Raw genomic sequence first — 24,164 nt, 5'->3', positions numbered from 1 at the left:
TTTGTAAATAGTGCTCTCTTCCCTTCCCGGCCTCTCTCGTCGTGGGAGGGATGTCAAGTGGGCTGGAAGGGCCATTAACTCTTACATAAGAATTTAATAGCAATGGTTTCTGTCATCCTGCCAAATGCAGACCTCGCTGCCAGGGCGGAACTGGGCGAATCTGATTTATTCTGTTTGGTTCAACAAGTGCTTAAGATGCGCTCACCGAGTGCCAGGCATTTTGAAGCGTACGGAAGTCAAAAATCCAGAGTTTAGATGCAGGAATCTTTCGATTTTGCTTAAATCTAGAAATCCACTTATTGGAAGATGTACTGAGGTTTTACTGTGTGCAGGGTGCTGTTGAGGACACACAGAAACATGCATAGCATGATGCAGAAGCACACGCTAAGGTGGAAAAGAGGGCGTGGAGACCTATTATGCTAGAAAGTGTGGGGCAGGTGCTAGAAGAGGCCTCGTCCGCCTCCACCAGGTGCCGAGCTATGGGCCTGATGTTAAGACGCTACCCTTGACTCTCAAACAACACGGGTTTGAACTGCACGAGTCCATTTACACGTGGCTTTTTTTCAACCAAAGTCTAATTGAAAATACAATATTCGTGCTCTGGCACAGTGGCTTACGCCTGTAATCCCAACACTTTGGGAGGCTGAGGCGGGAGGATCACTTGAGGCCAGGAGTTCAAGACCAGCCTGGGCAATGTAAAGAAACCCCATCTCGCCAAAAAAAAATTAAAAAAATAGCCGGGCATGGTGGCACGTGTCTGTAGTCTCAGTTACTGGAGCGGCTGAGGTGGGAGGATCGCTTGAGCCTGGAGGGTTGAGGCTGCAGTGAGCCATGTTCACACCACTGCACTCCAGCCTAGGCAACAAAGCAAGACCCTGTCTCAAAAAAAAAAAAAAAAAAGAAACAAGAAAAGACAGTATTTGGCAGGTTAAAAATGGGAGATCCAACTTTTCCTGTTTGTGGGTTCTGCAGAGCTGATCGTCAGATTTGAGTGTGAATGGTTTTGGATGATCCTGGAGCCAGTCCCCTGTGTACACTGGAAGACAGCTACTTCAGCCCCACCTTATTGTAGAGCCAGCTATCTCAGTCCACCTCTGAAGGGCCTGTTTCATCTTTCCTCCTCTCCATTCCTACTGGTGCAATCTCACTTTGCCTGTCCATTCACTTGTTCAACAAATGTGTTCTGAGCGCCCTACTATGTTACAAACACTGTTGCAAGCTTTTGCTACAGACTTTTGGCTGCTGCCCAGAAAGAGGTGAAATTTCCAGCCCTCTGGGGCTAAGAATCTAGGTCTGTGCATACCTCTTCACTTTTGGGCTACTAAGACATCTTCTTAACCTTCCTAGCTTTGCCTTCCTCTAATCACTCCTAAATCCAGCTTCCAGACTGATTTTTCACAAAATTAGAACTTTATCCGTTAATCATGCATGCTATTCTATTGTTCAAAAAACTCTCAGGCTGGGCGCAGTGGCTCATGCCTGTAATCCCAGCACTTTGGGAGGCCGAGGCGGGCAGATCACCTGAGGTCGGGAGTCCCAGACCCACCTGACCAACATGGAGAAACCCCATCTCTACTAAAATTACAAAATTAGCCAGGCATGGTGGCACATGCCTGTAATCTCAGCTACTAGGGAGGCTGAGACAGGAGAATCACTTGAACCCAGGAGGCAGAGGTTGTGGTGAGCTGAGATCATGCCGTTGCACTCCAGCCTGGGCAACAAGAGCCAAACTCCATCTCAAAAACAAACAAGTAAACAAACAAAAAACCACTCTGGCCTACCCTATTTAATATTACCTCCCACCATTCCTGAAATTCTTCACTTTATCCAGGACCTTTTCACAAGCAAGATGCCATCCCTATGCTAAGCCATTGCTCTGGCAGTTTCTGTCAATGGGAATTGTAGAGGGTTGAATTTGTATCTCCCAAAAAGGTATGTACAAGCCATAACCTCCAGTACCTGTGAATGTGACCTTATTTGGAAACAGGGTCTTGGCAGAAATAATTAAGTTAGGATGAGGCCATACTGGTTTAGGATGGGCCCTAAATCCAATGACTAGTGTCTTTTTTTTTTTTTTTGAGACAGAGTCTCGCTCTGTCGCCCAGGCTGGAGTTCAGTGGCATGATCTCAACTCACTGCAACCTCCACTTCCAGGTTCAAGCAATTCTCCTGCCTCAGCCTCCCAAGTAGTTGGGACTACAGGCGTGTGCCATCATGCCTAGCTAATGTTTGTATTTTTAGTAGAGATGGGGTTTTGCCATGTTGCCCAGGCTGCTCTCGAACTTCTGACCTCAGGTGATCCACCCACCTCGGCCTCCCAAAGTGTTGGGATTACAGGTATGAGCCACCGCACCTGGCCTGACTAGTGTCTTTATTAGAGAAAGGAGAGGGGGATTTGGATACACAGGGAGGAAGACCATGTGAAGACAGAGGCAGCGATTGGAGTGATACAGTCACAAGCCAAGGTTTGCCAGGAGCCAGCAGAAGCTAGGAAGAGGAAAGGAAGCCTCCAGAGGAAACGTGGCTCTGCTGACACCTTGATTTGAGACTTCTAGCCACCAGAACTGTGAGACACTAAATTTCTGTTGTCTTATGCCACCCAGTTCATGGTCATTTGTTACAGCAGTCTTAAGAAACTAATACAGAGGCCAGGTGCAGTGGCTTATGCCTGAAGTCTCAGCACTTTGGGAAGCCAAGGTGGGAGGATCACTTGAACCCAGGAGTTTGAGACCAGCCTGGGCAACATAGGGAGACTCTGTCTCTACAAAAAATAAAAAATTAGCCAGGCGTGATGGCATGTGCCTGTGGTTCCAGCTACTTGGGAGGCTGAAGCAGGGGGATTGCTAGAAAGCCTAGGTCAAGGCTGCAGTGAGCCATGATTGTACCACTGCACTCCAGCCTGGGCAACAGGGTAGACTCAGTCTCAAAAAAAAAGAAAGAAAGAGAGGAAGGAAGAAAGAAAGAAAAGGGAGGAGGGAAGGAAGGAAGGAAGGTTGGTTATACAAAATTTAATCAATCCCCTCTCTGTCTCATTTTCTCCTTGTCCCTCATTCTCTGCCAGATCATGAAAGCCTTGAGTGCCTGAGAAATTTCATGTTTATTGCAAAGGCAATAGGAACTGAATGAAGCATTTGAATTTGGAGCCAGGGATTGACATATTCAGAGCATTGATTCAGGGTAATTAATTTGGCAACACTGTATCCATCCAGAGGGCTATTGTAGTCATCCAGATGAGAGGTGATGATGATAGCGTGAACAAAGCCAATGATAGCACAAATGGAGCAGAAGGAACAGATGCAGAACTTACTGCAGCGAGAAAAGTGGAACAATTTAGCAACCAATGGGATGTGAGGATTGAGGGAGGGGAAGGATTGCAAGTGACTGAGAAAGGGATTGGGAGGATGATGGCCCATAACACCATGAATGGATGAGAAGAATAGGTCTTAAGGTGAGAGGGGCATGATTCATTTGGTGTTACAGGTTAAAAAAGCAGTTCCTGGCTAGGCACGGTGGCTCACGCCTATAATCCCAGCACTTTGGGAAGCCGAGGCGGGCAGATCACGAGGTCAGGAGATCGAGACCACAGTGAAACCCTGTCTCTACTAAAAATACAAAAAATTAGCCGGGCGCAGTGGCAGGCGCCTGTAGTGCCAGCTACTCGGGAGGCTGGGGCAGGAGAATGGCGTGAACCCGGGAGGCGGACCTTGCAGTAAGCCAAGATTGAGCCACTGCACTCCTGCCTGGGCAACAGAACAAGACTCCGTCTCAAAAAAAAAAAAAAAAAAAAAAAAAAAAACAGTTCCCACTGCTTCTTTGCAGAATGACTCTTCTTTCTGCTTTTCCAACCCTTTCCAACTTTAAAGACCAGATTAGTCCTCACCTCTTCTATGAAGAGTTTACTAGTTGGGCATGGTGGCCCATACCTGTAATCCCAGCATTTTGGGAGACTGAGGTGGGCGGATCACTTGAGTCCAGGAGTTCAAGACCAGCCTGGCCAATCCAGTGAATCTCTGTCTCTACTAAAAATACAAAACAATTATCTGGGCATGGTGGCACATGACTGTAATCCCAGCTACTTGGGAAGCTGAGGTATAAGAATTGTTTGAACCCAGGAGACAAGAGGTTGCAGTGAGCCAAGATCAAGCCACTGCACTCCAGCCTGGGTGACAGACTAAGACTCTCTCTCTCAAAAAAAAAAAAAAAAAATTGTGTTTACTAAACATTTATTTTTCAAATCAGTTTAGCCTTACATCATTAGGAATTATGCCTTTTTAGAGTTTGAAGGTGCCTTTGGGGGTCCTGTGGACCTTTTTACAGCAGCCCCCAAAGTGGCCACCCATTCTGTGCTTGAATTCTGGTGACAGAGTGCTCAAATTTGAAGAGAAGCTGAATTCAGTCAGGGGACTCATCAAGTTCTTCGCCTAGGAAAGGCCTCGGTGAAGAATCAGATTTGCATCCCTGGGCATTCCACCCAGTAACAGAAGTGCTGCCTCCTTGTGCTTCCCACGCCAAATTTTTTTTGAGACGGAGTCTTGCTGTATCACCCAGGCTGGAGTGCAGTGGCGCAACCTCAGCTCACTGCAACCTCTGCCTCCCAGGTTCAAGTGATTCTCCTGCCTCAGCCTCCCAAGTAACTGAGATTACAGGCACATACCACCACACATGGTTAATTTTTTGTATTTTTAGTAGGGAAGGGGTTTCGCCATGTTGGCCAGGCTGGTCTCAAACTCCTGACCTCAAGTGATCCACCTGCCTCAGCCTCCCAAAGTGCTGGGATTATAGGCATGAGCCACCATGCCCAGCCTCCAAATCTAACTCCTGCTATACCTGAAGCCCCTCAGATACTTGAGACTGGCTTTCACATCCTTCTGAAGACTTCCGTTCCCCTAGAACTGTTTCCGTTCCCCTAGAGCTGTTTTGGTTACTGTTGTAGTAAATCCCACCAAAATTTAGTGTCTTAAAACAACAATCTAGTGGTGTGTGCCTGTAGTCCCAGCTACTTGGGAGGGATGCAAGGACTTTTCTATCATGACAACAGGAAAATTTGGGATGCTGGACAGACAATGTCCCATTCTGGAGTCAGCAAGGAGAAGCAGCTCAGAGTGTGGGCCCACTGCATATAGGTAAAGGCCCATCAGAGGGCTGGCCCAGCCTGGCTAGAGGCCCTGGACTGGGGCTGAGGTATGGAAAGACCAGTGAGGCTTCCTTGACAGAGCACTCTGGCCCAGCCGTCAGCTATCCCTACAATGCCCACAGACCACCATATGCCAGTGAATACAGCCATGCGTACTAGTCACTAAGAGGGCCCTGGTCTATGCTCCTTTGTCAGGAAGAGCTTGTTAGCATAGCTTTACTTTAGAAACCGGAAACACCATGGGTTCTGAGGAACTGGCAGACAACTGATAGATAACAAACATCCCAAGGACTCTGGAATCATCCCATTTCAGATGTAAGACTAAGTTCCAAAGCTATTTCAGTCAGAAGCAGCAGATCAGCCTGCCAGGCTGATCTAAAAATTGCTAATGTCTTAAGTCTGCAGAGAATCAAAGAATAATCATAGAACAGGCAAATACTTTTAAATAAGAGGCTTTCTATAAACCTAGTTTAACAACCATGAGTCAGCGTAGGCTAAAGTATGGTGACCAACAACTCTTGAATCTCAGTGGCTTACACAAAGCTTTATGCCCTACACGCATGACTTGTCCATCACAGCCTGCTTGTGGTTTTGCTTCTATCATTTTCTTTCTGAGTCCTAGGCTGACAAAACAGCCCCTAGCTGAGACAACGCTGGTTTTGTAACAGAAGGAAAGGAGAGGGTGGCAGACCACACAATAGCTCCTCAAGTTTTGCTCAGAAATGGTACACATTGGCTGGGCACAGTGGCTCATGCCTGTAATCCCAGTACTTTGGGAGGCTGAGGTGGGCAGATCAGGACTTTGAGACCAGCCTGGCTAACATGGTGAAACCTCATCTCTACTAAAAATACAAAAAATTAGCCAAGCGTGGTAGCAGGTGCCTGTGATCCCAGGTATTTGGGAGGCTGAGGCAGGAGAATTGCTTGAACCCCGGGAAGTGGCTATTGCAGTGAGCTAAGATCATGCCACTGCACTCCAGCTTGGACAACACAGCAAGACTCTGTCTCAAAAAAAAAAAAAAAGAAAGAAAGAAAGAAAAAGAAATGGTACACATCCTTTCTTAATTTTCGTTGGACAAAGCAAGTCACACGGTCAAGCCAAGCAGCAATGGAACAGGGAAAAAGAATTCTCCCCCGGGGGGGACTCCAAACCATTTATCACAAGAACATTTACATTTCACAACAGTTAACAGTAGGTAACATTTATTAAACACTGACTACTTACCAAGCATAGTTCCATTATTTAATCCTCACAATAACCCTATGAGGCACAAACTATTACTGTCATCCTTCATTATAACTGACCAGTGAAAAGTAAAGAGACAATTTAAGCAACTTGCCCAAGGTCACATACCTAGGAAGTGATGGCCTTGGGATTTAAATGCAGGTCTTCAAAAACCACAGCTCTCACTTCTACAGTGTGACTGCTTCAGATGTGTTTTCTGAAATAAAGCTGCCGACCTACATAATTGGAACGTGCATGTGAGTGGTTTTTCTAAGGGTGATAATGGATTTGCCTTGACTCATCTCTATTTTTCTGGCACAAAAAATATAAGCAATATAAACAATACTGAGTTAGTATTATGCTTTACAGTTCAATGCAATATGTAGTCTCCACAAAAGAGTTACAAAATTAATGGGAGATAGAAAAGATGATAATTCTTTTGACAGAAGTGAGGGGTAGGCCAGGCACGGTGGCTCATGCCTGTAATACCAGCATATTGGGAGGTCAAGGCGGGTGGATCACCTGAGGTCAGGAGTTCAAGACCAGCCTGGCCAACATGGTGAAACTCTGTCTCTACTAAAAATACAAAAATTAGCCAGGTGTGGTGGTACACACCTGTAGTCTCAGCTACATGGGAGGCTGAGGCAGGAGAATTGCTTGAACCCAGGAGGCAGAGGTTGCAGTGAGCTGAGATTATACCACTGCATTCAAGCCTGGGCAACAGAGCGAGACTCTGTCTAAAAAAAAAAAGTAAGGAGTAGGCCGGGCGCGGTGGCTCACGCCTGTAATCCCAGCTCTCAGGGAGGCAGAGGCGGGAGGATAGCTTGAGCCCAGGAGTTCAAGACCTGCCTGGGTAGTATAGCGAGACCCCGTTCTCCACAAAAAGGAAAAAAAAAAAAAAAGAAAGACAAAAAAAAAAGTAAGGAGTAAAGGAAACTGGACTCAGAGTAGCAGAGTAGGAAAAGCAGATTTTGATGTCAGACCCACTGTGGTTTGTTTTCCAGCCTCTGTAACTTTTTTTCTTTTTTTTAAAGAAGGGTCTCACTCTGTTGCCTAGACTGGAGTGCCCTGGCACAGTCTCGGCTCACTGCAACCTCAACCTCCCAGGCTCAAGTGATCCTCCCACTTCAGCCTCCCGAGTACCTGAGACTACAGGTGCATGCCACTACACCCATCTAATTTTTGTATTTTTTTTGTGGAGACAGAGTTTTGCCATGTTGGCTGGTCTTGAACTCCTGAACTCAAGTAATCCACCCACCTCACCCTTCCAACGTGCTGGGATTACAGACATGAGCCATGGCACCTAGCTCAGCCTCTGTTAGTTACTTTTTGTGTTTACCTTGGACATGCAAGCCTTGGTTCTCTTGCATGTCAAATGGGTATCATAGTACCCATTTTACAGGGTTCTTGTGAGGATTAAATGAGATAATGTATGTAAAATTCCTGGTGTGGTGACTGGCACATAGGTAACAGACATTCAACAAATGGTAGTTGTTATTGGTATTGTTGTAGCTCTTGTTATTGAGGAAAGGATATATATATATGTGTGTGTGTGTGTGTATATATATATGTATGTATATATATGTGTATGTGTGTGTGTATATATATATTTTTTTAATATGGAGTCTCACTCTGTCAACCAGGCTAGAGTGCAGTGGTGCGATCTCAACTCACTGCAACCTCCGCCTCCCAAGTTCAAGCGATTCTTCTGCCTCAGCCTGCCGAGTAACTGGGACTACAGGTGCACACTACCACGCCCAGCTAATTTTTGTACTTTTAGTAGAGACATGGTTTCACCATGTTGGCCAGGCTAGTCTCAAACTCCCAACCTCAAGTGATCTGGCAGCCTCGGCCTCCCAAAGTGCTGGGATTACAGGCAATAGAATTTCAATATGAATAGCTGTGGAAGAGCAGAGACTAGCAGGAACTAAGCACGTGGGCAGGAAAACAATGAAATGCTGTGCTTTAGGAATCTAATCAAGTATTGTATACAAAAGAGTTGACCCCAGAGAAATCAGACACTGAAAATTATTTGGGAATGGAATGTCCAAGCTAGAAGTGAGGAGGGTCAGAAGCAGGATAACAGCAGGGACAATGGTGAGGAAGAGAAAGTTCAGGACACATCTCTTGATGGAGATACCCGTCTGTGCCCCAGGTTGGCAGAGCCCTCTTCCCTTGCCCTCTTCTGAGCAAGACAGGCATCTGATCAGAATAGGGTCTGTGGTCTCTAACAATGCACAGACCCATAAGCCAGCCTCATAAGCATGATAACCTCTCCAGGATCCCACACCTGGCTGAGCATCCTTTGGAACCATCTCAGATGCCAGAATCTTCCCTTAGGCAGAGGTTTGGAGGTCTGGGCTGGCCTGATTCTGAAGTAGCCCAGGCCTGGACTGGCATTTAGGAGCCAGTCTTGACTAGGCTCCAGCCCACATTGTGATGGGAGAGGGATTGTCCCTGGCTGTTGTATAAGCTTGGAATCATTTGGAACTAGCCACAACTAAAACAAAGTGAGAAGAAAGAAGAAGGCCAAAACGAAACATAGGCCTTTCCTGAAGGATTTATCCATATGTGAAGACTTCAGATTGGAAATTGTGAGAACTCAGCTGCTCCTAAGGAGTGCAGGGGACCAAGTGAACTTTAGCTTTTATTCTACACATCACGGGCAGAAAGTAGAAGAGCTCTCTCTACCCATCTGCCAGCGAATCCATTCTTTTATCAAATGTGTACTGCGTGGCAGCATCTGAGATACTGTGAGAGTTGCTGGGAATTCAGGAACAGCACTTTCTCGGCCCTCAAGGGGTTCCCTGGCAAGGGAGGACAGCCAGATGCAATCTAAAGTGGGAGACACACACCAGTTTGGTGGGAAGTGACAATTCCCATCTTGAGGGAGACTTCACATTGGAGAGGTCATTCGAGCTGCATCTTAAAGGTTGAGGGGGTAGTTTGCCAAGCAGAGAAAGAGAATGCCTTAATCAGGTATCACTGAGTTGGAAGACACAGACAAATTCAAACTAGCTGAAGCGAAAAGAGAAATACATTGGAAGAACACATCCTTGAAAAGTTACCACATCTCATGAAGGGCTGTAGCCAGGGTCTAGAAAGTTGGGAATTTAAGTTACTACCTTCTTTCTTTTCAGCTCTGTGGTCTTTCATCCCATTCTCTGTATTTAATTTCTTCTTCTTCTCTCTCTCTACATGAGTTTTGTTGTCTTTCTCTGTACATATAATGAAAAATGACCACCTCAGACCCCTTTGCATATGTCCTTGTTCCATGTCCCAGTGATAGCCAACCAAGCAGAGGTTAGCTATCATTGTCTTGTCTTCTAAGTGAATATGGGTTCCGTTAAAAGTCAGAATTTGTTGGGGGGGAGAAGGGGTACCTGATAAAGAGAGAAGAAACAGAGGAATCAGAAGTGTTGACAGTCTGGCCAGGAGCGGTGGCTCACGCCTGTAATCCCAGCACTTTGGGAGGCAGAGGTGGATGGATCACCTGAGGTCAGGTGTTCGAGACCAGCCTGACCAACGTGGTGAAACCCCATCTCTACTAAAAATACAAAAAATTAGCCGGGCATGGTGGTGGGTTCCTATAATCCCAGCTACTCAGGAGGCTGAGGCAAGAGAATTGCTTGAAACCAGGAAGCAGAGATTGCAGTGAGCTGAGCTTGAGCCATCGCACTCCAACTTGGGTGACAGAGCAAGACTCTGTCTCAAAAAAAAAAAAAAGTATTGACAGACTTTAGAAAATGCTGGGTCAACTGAGTACATGGGATGAGCATACAGGGGAGAGACAGTGACCAGCAGCGTGGAGGAGGGAGAGAGTCACGGGTGGTGGGACACTGAGAAAAGAAGGAGGAAATTTGGTATTTTCAGGTCCTGTGTGTGGTGGGAATTGATAGTTAACTTCCTCAGATCCACCAAACTTTCTCCACTACTGTGGTTCATTCAGAAAGGATATTTTCTTTCATTTGGCAGAAAAATAGATATGGACTGCATCTCCACATGATCTCCTACTCCTATGATCCTACCTTCTGTTTCCCTTCCAGATGGGAACCATGTCTAATCAACCATAGGAAGTGGCCAAAGGAGGAAGCAGGAGTTTGTGGGTCCAGTGTGGAGGAGACAAAGACTGGACTGCTGTTCCACACCTTCAGAACACTTTGTAAGTGTTGGTTGCTGCAGGGCTGTAGCCTGGGTCTGGAAAGTTGGGAATTCAAGTTACTGTCTTCTTTTCCTGCCTTCTTTTCTCTTCGGCTAGTTTGAATTCATCTCCATTTCTTGCAACCCAGTGATACCTGATTAAGGCATTCTCTTTCCCTGCTTGGCAAACTACCCCCTGAACCTTTTGGATCCAGCTTAAATGTCCTCTCCAACATGAAGTCTCTCTCAGGATGGGAATTGCCACTTCCCACCAAACTGGTTTACACAACTGTGAGACTGTGTGGACTAAGCACAGTCAATGACACATAAAGACATGATGTGGAAAACATGGGGGCAGGGAATGGAGATTCTTTTGAACTATCTTGTCACCTATGAATCATAAACAAAATGTCCTGTCCCCAGACCGTAGAAGGTCGCAGCACCTTAATGAAATGGAAGGAAAGGACAAATGACCCCAGGGAAAGTCTTGGGCTGGAAAAGCCTTTCTTTGATGCTGTTCCCAGGCCACTTTGGACACCCTGCTGCCCTGTCCCTTCCTTCTTCAGGGACTTTTGTCTGCTTCTAGACTTGTGAATAGACTTGTGAATAACATATGCCATGACACCCTCACACACTTCAAGTATCAAATAGTGTAGAAAGATTTGTAAAATTATCAGCCATTGCCCATCCTTTTCTCCCTCCTGTCCTAGCCCTCCGGAGCAAGCACTTTTTAAAAAAGTTTATTTAACTTTATTTATTTATTTTAGAAATGAACTCTTGCTATGTTGCCCAGGATGGTCTCTAAGTCCTAGCTTCAAGCAGTCCTCCCTAAGTGTTGAGATTACAGGCATAAACCACCATTCCTGGTCTGGAGCAACCACTTTTAACCTTACATACCTGCTCTGTGCATGACCCTGGGCAAGTTACACACATTCTCTATACCTCAGATTCCTCATCCACAAAATGTCACTAATAATACAACTCCTTTGCAGTTTTATTATTATTATCTCATTTATGAAATGAGATAATCTCCTAGTCATCGTTCTCCAGAGAAACAAAAACAATAGGATATAAAGAGATTTATTATAAAGAATTGGTTCACACAAATATGGAGGCTGAGAAATGCCACGATCTGCCATCTGCAAGCTGGAGACCCTGGAAAACTAGTGGTTTAAATATAGTCCAAGTCTGAAGGTCTGAGAACCAGTAGCACTAATGGTGTGCGTCCCAGTCCAAGGGCAGGAGAGGACTGATGTCCCAGCTCAAGCAGCAAGGCAGAGAGTGAATTCAGTCTTCCTCTGCCTTGTTTGTTCTAATCAGACCCTGAACAGATTGAGTAGTGCCCACACACTTTGGGGAGGGTCATCTGCATTACTCAGTCTCCCAAACGCTAATCTCATCCAAACACACTCTCACAGACACACCCAGAAATCATGTTTAACCAAATATTTGGCACCCCATGACACAGTCAAGTTGACACATAAAATTAATGATCACGCCATCACACCGTGTAAAGTGACCAGCATTGTGCCTTCACATAGTAAGCATTAATGTTAGCTTTCATTATCACAGTGTGTCTTCATCCATTCGTTTGACTGTTTGTTCCCCCATTGGACTGTTTCTTAAGGAATTAGCGAGTGACACAACTCAATAGCAAAAAACAAAATAATCTGATTAAAAACTGGACAAAGATTAGCCAGGCACAGTAATATGCACTTGTAGTCCCAGCTACTTGGGAGGCTGAGGCAGGAGGATCCCTTAAGCCCAGGAATTTGAGGCTGCAGTGAGTTAATGATCATACTACTGCACTCCAGCTTGCTGTGTGACAGAGACCCCAGCTAAAAAAGAAAGGTGGGGGCAAAGGACCTGAATATGAATAGACACTTTCCAGAAAAAGACATACAAAGGACTAGGTATATGAATATGAAAAGGTGTTCAACATTACTAATCATTAGGGAAATGCAAACCACAGCCACAGTGACATATCACCTTACACTTGTTAGGATGGCTGTTATCAAAAAAAAAAGAAAAGAGATAAATATTGGTGAAGATGTAGAGAAAAGGAAACTCTTGTATACTGTTGGTGGGAAGGTATATTGGTGCAGCCATTATGGAAAACAGTAGTAGGGAGGCTCCTCAAAAAATTAATAATGGAGCTACCACATGATCCAGCAATCTCACTTTTCGGTATATATCCAAAGAAAATAAAATCAGTATGTTGGTCAGGCACAGTGGCTCTTGCCTGTAATCTCAGCACTTTGGGAGGTCACTTTGGGCAGATCACCTGAGGTCAGGAGTTTGAGACCAGCCTGGGCAACATGGCGAAACCCCGTCTCTACAAAAAATACAAAAATTAGCTGGGTGTGGTGGTGCACACCTATAATCCCAGCTACTTGGGAGGCTGAGGCTTAAGAATCACTTGAACCCAGGAGGCGGAGGCTGCAGTAAGAGTGAGCCAAGATCGCACCACTGCATTCCGGCCTGGGTGACAGAGCTAGACATTTCAAGAAAATTTAAAAAATAAAAAAATAAAATAAAATCAGTATGTTGAAAAGATATCTTCACTCCCATGTTCATTATGGCATTGTTCACAGTAACCAAAATGCGTAAATGTAAGTGTCCATTGATGAATGAATAGATACACACACACACACACACACACACAGTTGAATCACATTTAGCCATAACAAAGAAGAAAATCCTGCCATTTGTGACAACATGGATGAACCTGGAGGACATTATGCTAAGTGAAATAAGACAGACACAGAAAGAAATACTGTCTTATATGTGGAATCTAAAAAAGTTGAACTCTGTTGGGTGTGGTAGCTCACATCTATAATCTCATCAATTTGGGAGGCCAAGGTGGGTGGATCACTTGAGCTCAGGAGTTCAAGACCAACCTGGGCAACATAGTGAAACACCCAAAAATAGAAAAAAGCAAAACAAAACAAAACAAAACTAGTCTGGCCTGGTGGCATGTGCCTGTAGTCCTAGCTACTTGTGAGGCTGAAGTGGGAGGATAACTTGAGCCCAGGAGGTAGAGGTTTCAGTGAGCCACGATTAAGTCACTGCACTCCATCCTGGGCGACAGAGCCAGATCCTGTCTCAAAAAATACATAAAATAAAAACTAAAAAATTAAAAAGTCAAATTCATAAAAGCAGAGTCAAATGGTGGTTGCCAAGGGCCTGAGGCTAGGAGAAATAGATGGATCCATTCATCCATCGATGGACACTTAGGTTTCCATATTCAGTCAAAGGGTACAAACTTTCAGTTATAAAGATGAATAAGTTCTGAGGGCCTGATGAATAGCATGGTCGCTATAGTTAATAACGCTGTAGTGTTTACCTTAAATTTTCTAAGCGAGCAGATCTTAAAGTGTACTCACCACACACACATATATTCACACACAATGGTAATTATATGTGGTAATGGATGTGTTAATCTGATTATGGTAATCATTACATAATATGTATATCTTGAATTTTAATTTGTGAATTATACCTCAATAAAGCTGGGGGAAAAAAATTCAAGTGCATACAGTGGCAGGCACATGGAAGGAACCCAGTAAAAAGTATTCATTTTATTATTACTGTTGTTGAAGATGGTAGGAAACTTCCTTTGCTCATCTGAATATCTCCAATCCATGGCACAGAACTTGACATCTAGTACCTTCTCAATGGAAGTTTCACTGAATGAATTAATTGAATAATTGGGTCTCTGTTCTCGTCAAAATACTCAGCAGGGAAGTATATGCATGGATTACTGTGATGTTCCCTATTTTTTTTTCCTTCAGAGCCTATGACACGTTCTGGTAAGCATTCTCAGCACTGGCAGGTCTTCATCCATCACCTAGTCCTGGTATTTTCAAGTTGGAGGGAATCTTAGAGATTATTTAATCCAATTGTTTTGCCTTAGACAGATAAATGATAAGGCATCACTAAAGTCACATAGCCGGTCAGTAACAAATCAAGAAAGACTGGCTTCATTGCATAAGTAATTTTTTTTTTTTTTTTTTTTTTTTGAGAGAGTCTCACTTTGTCACTCTGTCACCCAGGCTGGAGTGCAGTGGTTTGATCTTGGCTCATTGCAACCTCCGCCTCCCAGTTTCAAGCGATTCTCCTGCCTCAGCCTCAGCTGGGGTTACAGGTGTGCACCACCATGCCTGACTAATTTTTGTACTGTTAGTAGAGACAGGGTTTCACCATGTTGACCAGGCTGGTCTCAAACTCCTGGCCTCAAGTGATCCACCTGGTTCAGCCTCCCAAAGTGGTGGAATTACAAGTGTGAGCCACCAGGCCTGGCCTGCATAAGTAATTTAAAGTCATTTGCAGTTAAGTCTGGCAGTAAGATGAGTGAATCAGCTGGGAAATATGGGTTGGTCCAAAATCAAGGTATGCATGAAAATAAACCACACTGCCTTGCTCTCAGGGCAGCGAAGGTGATCTAAAAGAAGAGCCCCCCAGTGCGGAGATGCCGTCACTGCTGTGTGAGTTGCCTCCCAAGGTGGCTGCTTTGAAGGAGAGTATCTAAATAGGCTTCACCCGCTCCCCGGCATGATCACAAGTTTTTTCTTTTTTCTTTTCATTTCTTTTTTTGTCAGTTGATCAGCTGACTACATTGACAAGATACTGATTGGTTACATGTTGAAGAAAACATACAATACAAAATACAGGCCAGGCACGGTGACTTATACCTGTAATCCCAGAACTTTGGGAGGCGCAGGTGGGCAGATCACCTGAGGTCACAAGTTTAAGACCAGCCTGGCTAACACGGTGAAACCCCGTCTCTACTAAAAATATACGCTGGGCCCGGTGGTTCATGCCTGTAATCCCAGCACTTTGGGAGGCCAAGGCGGGTGGATCACCTGAGGTTAGGAGTTTGAGACCAGCCTGGCCAACACGGTGAGACCCCATCTCTACTAAAAATACAAAAATTAACCAAGTGTGGTGGTGGCCACCTGTAATCCCAGCTACTTGGGAGGCTGAGGCAGAAGAATTGCTTGAACCCGGGAGGCAGAGGTTGCAGTGAGCCAAGATCGTGCCACAGCACTCCAGTCTAGGTGATAAGAGCAAAACTCCGTCTCAAAAAAATGAAATAAAATAAAATAAAAAATATATAAAAATGAGCAGTGTGTGGTGGCACACACCTGTAGTCCCAGCTACTCAGGAGGCTGAGGCAGGAGAATGGCTTGAACCTGTGAGGTGGAGGTTGCAGTGAGCCAAGATCGTGCCACTACAGAGTGAGACTCCATCTCAAACAAAACAAAAAAACCAGAAAAAGTTGGTTCTATGCCCTCTCACTCCCCTCCTTACCCACCCACCCCCCAATACTCACCATGGCCAGGGACGGTGGTTTAGGCCTGTAATCCCCACACTTTGGGAGGCTTCAGCGGGCGGATGGCTTGAGCTCAGGAGTTTGAGACCAGCTTGGGCAACAGGCTGAAACCTCGTCTCTACCAAAAAAAAAAAAAAAAATTAGCTGGGCTTAATTCAGTCAGAATAGGGCTTAGAGCCCGAGGTTAGGGTGACCAAGTTGGAGGGGTTGTGGGCAATGGGCTCATGGATGTCAAGGTGTTTCTTTAAAGACTCCTTTCCCATGAGGTTGCAGACCTAGAGAACCGAAGCAATCGACTCAGTGTCAACTCTCAACATTTTGCTTCTGAGTCTCTGCCAGGCTTTCTACCCAGCCCTTCGCACGTGATGCTCTGAAGACTTCCGCAGCTCAGGCTCCTCTTCTGAATTCCAGAACACTGAAAATGATGTGAGCGACTCTTTTCATTTTTTCTGAGGTTGGTACGTAATGAGCACCACTCTGAATGCACAGGAGAGAAGTTAATTCGTTAGAACAATGGATGCCATGGGGCATCAGGGCTTAATTCTCATGTGGAACCTGGTGGAGAAAGGCCCCAGTGGATTCTTCCTGTGGTTCCCAATCTGTCAGACTCTAGTGTGTCTTTGTTCCACGCCACTGAGGATATAAGTGCACCCTGCTCATCTCTGACTCCTGCCTCCCTCCGGCCTCACTGGGGATGTGCGGGCGTGGCAGTGCTCTTGTCAGTAAAGGAGTTTTTAAAAAATGTATTTCTTTTCTTTTTCTTTTTTGAGACACAGTTTCACTCTGTCGCCCAGGCTGGAATGCAGTGGCACGATCTCAGCTCACAACAACCTCTGCCTCCCGGGTTCAAGTGATTGTCCTGCCTCAGCCTCCCAATTAGCTGGAATTACAGGCGCCCGCCACCATGCCCAGCTAATTTTTGTAGTTTAATTAGAGATGGGGTTTTGCCATGTTGGCCAGGCTGGTCTCAAACTTCTGACCTCAAGTGATCCCCCCCCCGCCTCGGCCTCCCAAAGTGTTGGGATTATGGGTGTGAGCCACTGCGCCTGGCTGAAAAAAAAAAGATGTTTTTCTTTTAGTCACGTTAATATGAAGACAGATAACTAGGGAAAATAACAAACTAATCCTGCTTGGAGTTTAAGGCAGCTGTGACTAATTAAAGCATCAATTCCTGGAAATGAAAAGGCCCTTTTTGCTTCAGGATTCAGGATTCAAAATTCATGATTTAAGGTTCAGCATGTAAGTCTGCTCTTTTGAACTGATTCCTGACCTCCTAGGCCCTCATTAAATACTTCTTACAGATCTTTGCCTGCACCGAGTACAGTTGTCTCCCAGAAAGTCTTCAAAATGAAAGGAAAGCAATAACCTGCAAAATCTTTCTCCAGGGAAAGCGCCTTCATGTGAGCTAGGAGGAGGTCCAGTTTCCACATGAAGCACTTGCTGATAGACGGTTTATTTCCCTGCTCACTGGCTCTGCTTTCCAGGTAGCACTGCAGGTATCGCTTTGGAATTTTAAAAAGCATTTCCTGAAGACCTTGGCAAAATTCTGAGACAAGTGGAAGAAATATTCCTCTAAAAATGACTGTTCCGTTTTGAACAAGGAAATCCTACATTTTTGTAAAGGGAGGAATGTTCTGTAATGGCGGCAAACAGATGTGTTTCCAAAAATAGATTGTAAGGCAGTGTTTATAAGGCTATGGAGAACCTTGGTTGTTACGTGAATGCTTTCTCAAAAAGACCTAAAAAAAGTTCGGCCACTTAATTGACCTTAAAAAAGCCTTAGCTATGTATGTGTCTGTGTGTGTGTGTTTATCCTCCACAGTCCATGCAATCATTATTATAAAAGGTCAAAATATCTTAATATATTTGAAGAGAGAAGAATGACAACAAATTTTCCCATAAGAGCTTTTTAAAGATGTTATTTTAATATTTAAAAAAAATATTTTAAAAAATAGAGACAAGGGCTCACTATCTTGCCTGGGCTGGTCTTGAACTCCTGACTCAAGGGATCCTCCCACCTGGGCCTCCCAGAGTGCTGAGATTACAGGCGTGGGCCACCACACCTGGCCCTGGAAGAGCTTTTAATAAAAACTTGGCTGGGCGTGGTGGCTCATGTCTGTAATCCCAGCACTTTGGGAGGCCAAGGCGGGCAGATCACCTGTGGTCAGGAGTTCGAGACCAGCCTGGCCAACATGGTGAAACCCTATCTCTACTAAAAGTACAGAAATTAGCCAGATGTGGTGGTGGCGCCTGTAATCTCAGGTACTCAGGAGGCTGAGGCAGGAGAATTGCTTGAACCTGGTGGGTGGAGGTTGCAGTGAGCTGAGATCACACCACTTCACTCCAGCCTGGGTGAAAGAGTGAAACTCTGTCTCAAAAAAAAAAAAAAAGATTATGTAAAAGCAGCTAAATGTCAATTATTAATGTAAGTGATTGTTATTTTGGAGTTTCTTTTATATATATATATGTGTGTGTGTGTGTGTGTGTATATATATATATATATATATATTTTTTTTTTTTTTTTTTTTTTTTTTTGAGAGAGAGAGAGTTTTACTCTGTTGCCCAGGCTGCAGTGCAGCAGCACGATCTCGGCTCACTGCAACCTCTGCCTCCCGGGATCAAGTGATTCTCCTGTCTCAGCCTCCCGAGTAGCTGGGATTACAGGCATGCAGCACCATGCCCGACTAATGTTTTGCATTTTTAGTAGAGACGGGGTTTCACCATGTTGGCCAGGCTGGTCTCAAACTCTTGACCTCAAGTGATCTGCCCGCCTCGGCCTCCCAAATATTATACACCCAGCCCTATAATATTCTTTTGATTTATGAATGTTTAAAAATATTTTATAATGCAGTTTAAAAAAAATAAAAATAAGTACAAATAACAATTTTAAGGCTGGGCGTGGTGGCTCATACCTGTAATCCCAGCACTTTGGGGGCAAAGTGGGGCTACTGCTTGAGCCCAGGAGTTTGAGACTATCCTGGGCAACATAGTGAGACCCTGTCTCTACAAAAAAATTAAAAAATGTGTGGTGGTGCATGCCTGTGTTTTCAGCTACTCAGGAGGCTGAAGTTGGAGGGTTGCTTGAGCCCAGGAGGTTGAGGCTGCAGTGAGCCGTGATCGTACCACTACACTCCAGTCTGGACAATTTAAAAACAATTTTAAAAAATTATACTTTAATTCTAGGGTACATGTGCACAACGTGTAGGTTTGTTACATATGTATATATGTGCCATGTTGGTGTGCTGCACCCATTAACTCGTTATTTACATTAGATATATCTCCTAATGCTATCCCTGCCCGCCCCCACCCTACGACAGGCCCCAGTGTGTGATGTTCCCCACCCTGTGTCCGAGTGTTCTCATTGTACAAACAAATTTTTTAAAGAGAAACTCTAATGCCGCATACCAATAAGTAATTTCTCACAAAAGAAACAGATGCATGTTGCAAGTGAAAATAATACTCACTGAACCTGAAGTAGATTGTTTGTAAGCCTAGTGAAAAGCAAATTAAGTTTTTCAGTGAATGTTGACAATAATTCATAATCAGACACAATGTTGGTATTTAACACATGAGCATGAGCACGATAAAGAAATCAAGTTAAAATAATACAAAATGTTTTACTTACATTTATTCTTAATCTCAAAATGTACTTTTAGGTTTTAAAAAAGTAAGTTTGTTTCTTAGTGTTTCTTTAAAAATTGTAATAAAAATTGATCTTATCCATTTAAATTAACTGTAATCTGAATATCTTTACCAGTTGATTTAAAAAAAATATGTGAGTTAAATTTACAAATTACTTACGTGAATGAATAATTCCTACAAATTGTAGGAATTGCATGAATCCAACAAATCAGGATCGAGATTGCTTCATTTGTGGCTCTCATAGTAACGAGAGGATCCCATACAGAGCTGTATGTTACTATTTGGGTTCGATGTGTCTCAGGTCATGTTGTCTCTGAGAACGCTGCTAACGGAAGAATGCTTTCTCATGACCGACTTCAGCAGCAGGCACTTTGCATAGATTTAACTCTAGTGCAGATTTGAATTTAGTCACAGCATTACTCTGGCCACCATTGGAGTACAGGCACATCTAAAATGTTTTCTGAGAGTCTATTAGAACCAGCCTTAAAAACATGTATTTGAAAGTGAAACTCAAGAGCCTCCTGGGCCAGAACTCACTCTAAGGAGAGAAGAGACCAGACATAAAGACTTGATCATTGGAAGATGGTGAGGATTCTGAATAGAATAGAGTGGGTTTTGCTCTAATTTTGTATCAGTCAGGGGATCTCAAAGATGAAACCAAGGATCCCCTGAAGTCAGGACAACTTGAGGAAAGTTTGGGAATGTTTTACAAAGGTGGGTAGAGGGGGAACCTCAGGGACAGTTAAAGCCAGGGGAGATTTTTGCCATACTGTGTATATGCCTCTGTGTGTGTGTGTGTGTGTGTGTGTGTGTGTGTGTGTGTGTGTGTGTGTGAGAGAGAGAGAGAGAGAGAGAGAGAGAGAGAGAGAGAGAGAGAGAGAGAGATTTGTTGCAGGGATTTGACCTCCCACAGTTGTGGACGTGATTAAGCAGGCTCTGTAAGACTTGTTTTTGTGTGTGGTGCTGGAACTTGACGTTCAGGGAGTGAAGAGCTGGGAAAGAAGATGGATGTGGGGTGCTGGGGAGCAAGAGCTGGCTGGGACCCACTGGCATGAGCTGGAGCCCCATGAGGAGAGACTAAAGTCCACGTCCATTCTTGTTGACTCTGACCTTCCTGGTGTGGGTATCCTGCAGAAGTCAGGGCCTCTCGCCCAGAGCTAAACACACACACCTGGCCTAGGAGGCAAAAGAGCTGGAAGAGGAGCAGTTGCAGGCTGCTGCCTCATGGCCATGAGGAGAGCCTGCAGACTAGCAACCATACACGGGACTTTAAAAACAGCTGCTGCTGCTGTCGGGCACAGTGACTCATGCCTGTAATCCCAGCACTTTGGGAGGCTGAGGCGGGCAGATCACCTTAGGTCGGGAGTTCGAGACCAGCCTAGCCAATATGGCGAAACCCCGTCTCTACCAAAAATACAAAAATTAGCCGGGTGCGGTGCCGCATACCTGTGGTCCCAGCTACTTGGGAGGCTAAGGTGGGAGAATCGCTTGAACCCGGGAGGCGGAGGTTGCAGTGAGCCGAGATTGTGCCATTGCACTCCAGCCTGGGTGACAGAGCAAGACTCTGTCTCCAAAAAATAAAAATAAAAATAAAATGCCTGTAATTCCAGCACTTTGGAAGGCCGAGGTGGGAGGAATGCTTGAGGCCAGGAGTTTGAGATTAGACTGGGAAACAGTGAGACCTCCTCAGCTCCCCCTGCCCCCAACTGCCATTCTCTACTTAAAAAATTTTATTTATGTATGTATTTATTTATTTATTTTTGAGATGGAGTCTCACTCTGTCACCAAGGCTGGAGTACAGTGTTGCAATCTCAGCTCACTGCAACCTCCACCTCCTGGGTGCAAGTGATTCTCCTGCCTCAGCCTGCCCAGTAGCTAGATTACAGGTGCATGCCACCACACCTGGCTAATTTTTGTATTTTTAGTAGAGCCGGGGTTTCACCATATTTGCCAGGCTGGTCTCCAACTCCTGACCTCAGGTGACCTGCCCGCATCAGCCTCCCGAAGTGCTGGTATTACAGGCATGAGCCACTGCACCCGGCCTAAAATATTTTTTTAAATTAACTGTCGTGGTTGTGCACACCTGTGATCCTAACTACCCTGGAGGCTGAGGTTGGGGGTTGCTTTAGTCCAAGAGTTTGAGGCTGTGGTGAACTATGATCATGCCTTTGGAGACCTGCCTGGGCAACAGAGCAAGACCCTTCTCTAAAAAAATAAAATGAAGCTGGGCACGGTGGCTCATGCATGTAATCCCAGCACTTTGGGAGGCCGAAGCGGGTGGATCACTTGAGGTCAGGAGTTCGAGACCAGCCTGGCCAACATGGCAAAACCCCGTCTCTACTAAAAATACACAAATTAGCTGGGCATGATGGCGGACGCCTGTAATCCCAGCTACTCGGGAGGCTGAGGCAGGAGAATCACCTGAACCCAGGAGGCGGAGGTTGCAGTGAGCCGAGATCACACCATTGTACTCCAGCTTGGGTGGCAGAGCAAGACTCCACCTCAAAAAAAAAAAAAAAAAAATAATAATAATAATAATAATAAAATAAAGTAAATAAGTAAATAAAAAATAAATGAACATTGCAAATCACTATGAAGGTATGTTTGTCCAGGATGATAGATACAGCATATCTGACAGTTTTCTTTATTTACAAATTTTAAATCTTTAGACTTAGTGAGGGAAGAGTGTCTGTGTCAGTAGCTGGGTGGCCAACCCAAGGTAATTTATGTTGAGTGAATATTCCCTAGGTGTGCACTATGCACTTTTCACTGACTTGGTGCAGTAGCATGCACCAAGTCAGAAAGACGCGTAATTTTTAGACTTTTAGATTTTTATTTTTTGAATTCAGGTGATTCAAAATTCAAAAGGAAAAAGTGATATTCAGTGAAAAATGTGGACAAGAAATATTACTTTTTTCTTATGTTCCCTTTGAGAGATATTCTCTACATATATAAACAAATTTGTACCTTTATATCCCCCTTTACACTATTTTAACCCAAATTTTAGCATATTATTTGTACTGTTCTTCACCTTGCTTTGTCACTTAATAAGATATCTTAAAGTTTGTTTGTTTTTTTTAATTTTAAGAGACAGAGTCTTGCTCTGTCACTCAGGCAGGAGTGCAGTGGCACAATCATAGCTCACTGCAGCCTCAAACTCCTGGGCTCAAGCAATCCTTCTGCCTCAGCTTCCTGAGTAGCTAGGACTACAGGTGCATGCCACCACAACTGGCTAATTCTTAATTTTTTTGTAGAGATGGGATCATGCTATGTTGCGCAGACTGGCCTCAAAATTCTGACCTCAAGGGATCCTCCTGTCTTGGCCACTCATAGCCTTGGGATTACAGGCATGAGCCACTGCATTAAACCTTAAATATTGTTTTGTGTTAGTACATGAAGAGCTTCTTTATTCTTTGTTTATAGCTGCATACATTTTTGTTTTTTTAGACAAGGTCTCACTCCTGTTGCCCATGCTGGAGTGCAATGGCGTGATCACTGCAGCCTCGACTTTCCAGGCTCAGCGGATTCTCCTACCTCAGTCTCCAGAGTAGCTGGGACTACAGGAGTGTGCTACCACACCTGGCTAATTTTTGGTATTTTTAGTAAAGATGGGGATCTCACTCTTTGCCCCAGGCTGGTCTCAAATTCCTGGGCTTAAGCAATCCACTGGTCTTGGCCTCCCAAGGTGCTAGGATTACAGGCGTGAGCCGCCATGCCAGCAAGGCTACATAATATTTTAGGGTTTATTTAATTAGTTCCTTATTGAATGTACATTTAGATAGTTAACAATATTTTGATATTACAAACAATGCCAAAGTGAACGACTGTGTCTCATTCTGTAGCCCAGGCTGGAGTGTAGTGGTGCGATCATGGTTCACTGCATTGAACTTCCAGACTCAATCCATCCTCCCGCCTCAGTCAAGTTGCTGAGACTACAGGCGCACACCATCACCATGCCTGGTTAATTTTTGTATTTTTTGTTAGAGACAGAGTTTTGCCATGTTGCCCAGAGTGGTCTCAAACTCCTGAGCTCAAGTGATCCACCCATCTTGGCCTCCCAAAGTGTGTTTAACATTTTGAAAGTCCCTTACCATGCAGAAAGGATTTTGAAATTCTCCCATTAGCACTTTTATTTTAACATTTAAACCCTTAATCCTTTCTGAATTTATTCTAGTATATCAGGTAAGAATCCAAACATTGTTTTCTAGATGGCTACCAGTTGTCCCAACACAATTTATTAAACAATCTTTTTCCTACTAATTAGAAATGCCACCTTTATCGGGTAGTAAATTTCCATTTGGACTTGGGTCTTTTTCTGTAGGTTTTAGGTGTTTCTCCTGATCTGCCTCAGCCAGATACTTTGACCTGTATTTTATTAGTCTGGTATTACATATAAAAAAAAAAGGCATATATCCAAGACTCTGGCACAAATCTATTCAAACTCCATTCAGAGCAATATATGCAACGGATGAATTGTTCTCTGGGGGAAATATTTAAAAATCCTACATCTGCTAAAATCCAATCTTCTTCATATGTTGAGGCTGCTGTCCAAACCATAACTATTGTCAGTATTGGTCAACGAATCTTGATTTTAGAGTGAAATAGGTGTTGAGCGTCAGATTTTTTTGTTTTGTTTTGTTTTTTGTTTTATTTGTTGTGATGGAGTCTCACTCTGTTGCCCAGGCTGG

The 24,164-nt window shown here is 44.4% G+C and overlaps 1 long non-coding RNA gene across 1 annotated transcript in view; it reads left to right on the top strand.

The window, feature by feature from the left end:
- Nucleotides 1–24,164, top strand: part of LOC135970694 (uncharacterized) — a 52,145-nt gene that overhangs the window by 527 nt on the left and 27,454 nt on the right. Inside the window, exon 2 of the long non-coding RNA XR_010586528.2 lies at nucleotides 10,406–10,521. This is a non-coding gene — a long non-coding RNA (uncharacterized lncRNA). The remainder of the gene's footprint in view (nucleotides 1–10,405; nucleotides 10,522–24,164) is intronic.

Source organism: Macaca fascicularis, chromosome 4, assembly GCF_037993035.2.
Source record: "Macaca fascicularis isolate 582-1 chromosome 4, T2T-MFA8v1.1".
NCBI lineage: Eukaryota > Metazoa > Chordata > Mammalia > Primates > Cercopithecidae > Macaca > Macaca fascicularis.
Note: the sequence above shows the minus strand (reverse complement) of the source record. Positions and strands in the feature narration are given on the sequence as shown.